The sequence below is a fragment of the Chrysochloris asiatica genome, unplaced genomic scaffold (assembly GCF_000296735.1).
Source record: "Chrysochloris asiatica unplaced genomic scaffold, ChrAsi1.0 scaffold00018, whole genome shotgun sequence".
In the NCBI taxonomy this organism is placed as follows: Eukaryota; Metazoa; Chordata; class Mammalia; order Afrosoricida; family Chrysochloridae; genus Chrysochloris; species Chrysochloris asiatica.
Genome location: NW_006408536.1, coordinates 6,135,663 through 6,141,087, shown reverse-complemented (window position 1 = coordinate 6,141,087; position 5,425 = coordinate 6,135,663). Strand labels below are relative to the sequence as shown.

The following is a 5,425-nucleotide window of genomic DNA, read 5'->3' as shown; positions in this document are numbered from 1 at the left end:
ATTAACTGGGCTTTCCTGTAGGCGTATGGATATTATCCTATCACAGACAGCGTTATACCTCATGACTGATCTGGATATGTTCTTTCTGTGGATGAATGCAACACCATTCCTTTTCAATTTATCATTTCCGGCACAGTAAACCATGTGGTTGTCAGATTCAAAATGGCCAATATCAGTCAATGTCAGCTCACTAATGCCTAAGATATCGATGTTGATGCGTTCCATTTCATTTTTGACAACTTCAAATTTTCCCAGATTCATACTTTGTACATTCCATGTTCTGATTTTCAATGGATGTTTATAGGTGTTTCTCTTCATTTTGAGTTGTGCCCCATCAGCAAATGAAGGTTCTGTGGGCTTTTCTCCCATGAGCTTAACTCCATTCACGTCATCATGGTCAACTCTACTTTGAGGAGGCATCTCTTCTCCAGTTACATTTTGAGTGCCTTCCAACCTGAGGGGCTCATTTCTGGCACTGTATCTGACCAGTGTTTCTCTGGTATTCATAAGGTTTTCAGTGGCTAAAGATTCAGAGGTCGTTCGTCATTCTTTCTTCGTAGTCTGTCTTTGTCTGGAAGCTCATTTGAAACCCTGCTGGTTATTTAAAATACTGGTGGCATAGCCCTCAGAATCACAGCAACTCACAAGCCACCACAGCACGACAGACAGATGAGTGGTGGCCGTTTGGTTTTATGTCGAAACTGTCACTTTAAGATCTGCAGGCATGCATAGTAGAGCCCTCCCAGGGTGGGGTAACCATTTGCTCAGGTATGCCCTCTAGTTACCAGAATGGAGGCGTGCAGTCAGAGAGAGACCAATGAACAATGGACAGATATCAAAAAAATGAATGTCTATACCTGTATCTTCTTGGTTCTGTCAGGCATTTGTGGCTGTTCTGATCCTTCCCCCACTTGTTCTCTCCCAAGATGGCAGCTCCGAGAATAGCTGAGCATCTTGAATTAGAAAACAATGGATTTCTTGATTCTCCTACAAATTCCCCTAGCTGTAAGCCTTCCAATCTTCTAAATATTCCTTTATATGTAGTTCAGAGTTGTAGCACCATCCCCTGAGCCTGCTTGGCCTGGTATTCTGTGTTGTTGGTGACGGAGCTCCTCACTGCATGCCCACCTGATCTGCCATCTTGATTGTATCCATCTTGGAAATCCTTTATAGGTTGTTGGTTGGTGGAACACTTCAAAGGAGCCCTGGTAGTTGTAGGGGTTTGATATCAGTTGGAAATTTTAACCCTCTTTTTTCTAATAAATATATTTAAGGTGTATATATCCCTTTGAGTAGTACTTGGGCTGTTTTGTCACAAGTAATGTTATAGAGCTTTATTTTAATACCTGAAATTTTTCATAAGTTGAATATATTGTATTATTTTCTTATAATTAGATATGTAGGAATCCTGTTGTGCTGCTGTAGGTTAAGCATTAGACTGCTAATCACAAGCTTGGAGTTTAAACCCATCAGCCACTCCTTGGAAACTCTATATAGGGTTGCTATGAGTCATAATTAACTCAATGGCACACAACACCAACAATTACATATGCATATATATGTGTATGAGAGGTTTCAAACAGTTTGAGGAAAAATGGAATGAAAAGATGATTGGATATTTCCATGATTTTTTTGAAACCATCACATACAAAGAGAGATAAACAAACTCTTATTGTTTTAGTTATTATTTTAAGTACCTTCGAGTTGATTCTGACCTATAGATACCATGTATAGGGTTTCTGAAGAATGACTGGTGGGTTTGAACCACTGACTTGTGGCTAGCATTCCAGCGATTATCCTACAGCACCACATCAGGACACCATAGAAGCATGAGTGAGTGTAAAGCCTTATGTTTCAGTATAAAAACAGAGAGTTTCTTAGAGGATGTCAGAGTACCAGGGTGTTTTGTTATGTTTTGCTTATTAATGATAAGAAGAAACATGAGCACACTTAACTTCTAGAGAGACTTGAGTTTTTTCCTAAGAATGAAAAACATTTCTGTGAAAAAGTCCATCAGTATAATTGGCAGACTGTAATATCCAGATATTATCCAGGAAAACCCAACATAAGACATTTGGTATCAAGAGTAGTTCTAGGGTTTTGTTTAATTGGTTCTCAAATCTGACTACATTTAAAGGCACTGATAATTCTGCCTCCACTAGTCAAGAGAGTGAGGGTGCTACTAATCCATGGCGTCAGGTGGCAATATTAATATATACAATATCACTAGCCCCTTAGGTATTGAAGAATAGCTCAATCTCATCCTTATCTCATAGCTACTCAGATTCAAAAATGTATGGGCATCCCAGAGAGGGATAGGGGCTGTGTGCTGATAACCGTGGGCAGGCTTGAGGGGTATACCCTTATTGGGTGATAATACATGCAGGGCATTGTAACCATGGCAATGAAACGACATAAGATAGGATGAATGTAAATGCTAATGATGTTGTCCCATGTAGACTATCACGTAATTCACAATCAAACATTAAAAAAAAAAATCTATGGGCAGGAGCTGCCAGGACTTTGCCTAAAATTCACTCGTATTAGCATGAAATTTTCCAAAGATCTGATGTTAAATGACTGTTTCAGGAAAATAAGACTCGGTCAACAAGAGGTCTAAATTATCACAATTGATTTTCTCCCACAATTCTAAATTAGCTAAACAAATCTAGGCATAAGTATATTTTACTTTTATCAAAAGGAATATGGGAATCAGCAATTGACAACCCCTTCATTATTGTCCACTCTGTCTCGTGTTCTCAAAGTTACTGTGGACTTCCTTAATATTACCAAGGATGCCCCTATTCTGTTACCACTTTAACTACTTGAGGCTCAAAAACAACAATTCAAGGATATTCAATTTCTTTATAAAATAAAAAATTATAAAATTTGCAAAATGGAAATTTGTGCAAGGGATACAAAGGAAAACACAAAGTGGCACCTCAGTCTGTTATTTCTATTCTGGCTTCAGGAGGATACTAATACAGGGGAACTTTGATCAGCCTTCCTCTTTCATACCAGGGACTGGGGAGGTTGAGCAGGTGGGTTATTTCTGTATTTCTGCTTAAAGGATTTTTTTCTTAACTCCCACCCACCCCTTGGATTTCTCTCTCTATTGAATTGGGTCTGAGACAAAGGACCTCATTTCCCTGAGCCCATGGAGCAGAAGTCAAGGAGCACATGAACTTACCAGTTTTGTCCTGGACTCCCAAGATCAATGGCATTCACAGAGCTGAATGTTCCATTTTGGGTTGAGTGTTTCCTAGTACCTCAATCATGTCTTCACTTTAACTCCACTGGGATCCTGAGCCACTCATCCACAGCCAACCTGAAGCCATATCACTCAGACTAAAGACCACCCTTTCCTGAGAACTGAGAGTTAGAGATCAGAGTGAGTTCCACCTGCAGTGGCTCTGTAGGATAAGCACTAGATTAGGAACTACAGGGTTTTTAGAGTGAGTCCACAAGATGCCCCACAGGAGAAAGATGAGGTTTTCTGCTCCCACAAAGATTTATAGCTTAGGAAACTTTATACAAGGTCCCTATGAGTCGTAGCTGTCTGGACAGCATTTAACAAAATAGCAAGGACTGGTAGGATGAGGGGATATGAGTAGTGTTAGAGCAGGGTATGTGTGGACGGTGTTGTTTTTGCTATATGCCGTCAAGTCTGTTCTGACTCATAGTAACCGTGTATATTATTTTCCAGTAGCATCTGATGGATTTGAAATGCTGATTTTGCAGTTCAAATCCACCTCGTGTTCCAGTGCTTATCCCACCTTGCCTATCCAGGACTTCATGTGGAAAATGGGGGAGGGTCTCTGAGACCTCACAGTTGTCAATTTGAAGACCCCAGCATTTCTAACTCACCCTTCTGACCTTGACTCAATTTAAGCACAGGGATTCCTACTCCCTTGAGTTGGCCTGGAAGCAGGCATATATCTTTATGGTTCACATTCCAGCTTTACCTCCCTAGAGGGGATTCAGGATGCTGAATTTCTGCCTAGTCCTGTAAGGGCTCCTTGAGAAGAGTGCAGGAGCAGGGTTCTTGGCAGTCCCTAAAAGGTGGAGAGGCTTCATCACAAGCACTTAAGGCCCTTGCCTAGCCTCCTGGTAGTTGTCCTCCTTCTTTGGAAGTGGGGCTGAGCTGCCTTAGACAATGTCCATTCTGTTCCTGAGGCTGTTCACATTTAAGGTAGAAGTAGACTGAGATCTCTAAAAGTCACGAAAGGGGCAGAACTTTGCAGAACCTCCTCTATTCTAGGTTAAATGAACCCCTCTGTCCATATTCAAGGACCTCACTTGGACTTCCTTCCAGTTTTGGGAATCCAAGTTTCCTTCTAGGATGAAAGAACATAGCCCCTCACACCAAAGCTGTGTTTTTCCTGTGCTCTTCCTAGGTAGAAGCCAGGGAACATCACAACCCGCTAATGGTATTGGGGTGCCCCCTAACGAGCGAAGTGTGATGTGCAGGAGACCTCTGAAGGCTGACACAAGGGGCGGGACACTCTAGACTATTTTGCATTATGGTTGTTGGTCCATCAGTGTTCTTTCTCAGTCTTTAAGTTCTTGTAGTTAAGTGACATCGAGTCGGTTTCGACTCGCAGCTCCCCTGTGAAGGTTTCTGTGGAATTTCTGGTGAGTTTTATGGCCATCCTTGTGGTCCAATTGACCTTGTGGTGATTTGATTTTCCTACAACCCTACATCAGGATATCAAAGCTGAGGTTCATACCTATACAGACCTCAGTGCCAGGCACAGAGCAAGAACCTCACAATGCAAATGTCCTAGATGCAAAAGTTAGGGCTGGCTTCATGGCAATGACTGCCTGGGGTTCAAAGCTTAATCCAGTTCAATAAGTGCAAATTAGACAAAATTCTAGTTAGCAAGGAAACCTAAGTAACATTCCATATTAACCTGATGCCCTCCAGTTGATTGCAACTCAATGTGTTACACAATAGAAATGCTCCATAATGGGGTTTTGTGGGTATAATCATTGCAGAAGCAGATTTCCAGGCCTTTACTCTGCAGTGCAGCAGCGGGGTGCGATGAACTGACAACCTGTAGCTTAACACTGCATATCTAGTTGGTCATATTTCCATGACTATTATCTTTTTTCTTATGCATACCATTAATTCATTTATTATATTCTTATTTCTCTGGCAAAGGAACTCTGGTAGCGTAGTAGTTATGAATCAGGGTTTGAACCTCAAGGTTGGCAGTTCGAAACTACCAGCTATTCCATGGAAGAAAAATGAGGCTTTCTACTTCCATGAAGATTTACAGCCTCGGAAACCCTGTACAGGGTAGCTATGGGTCAGAACCAACTCCACAGCACATAACCACAGCCAACATTTCTCTGGAAATTTTTTTCCACTCCAATAATTGGGCAGAGAGCCATTCTATATCTACTGAAATGCATTTTATAG

The 5,425-nt window shown here is 41.3% G+C and overlaps 1 protein-coding gene across 1 annotated transcript in view; it reads right to left on the bottom strand.

Annotated features, from left to right (window-relative positions):
- The window catches only part of LOC102836256 (melanoma-associated antigen B4-like), a 26,081-nt gene that overhangs the window by 19,341 nt on the left and 1,315 nt on the right, over positions 1–5,425 (bottom strand). The gene's annotated exons all lie outside the window — the stretch shown is intronic.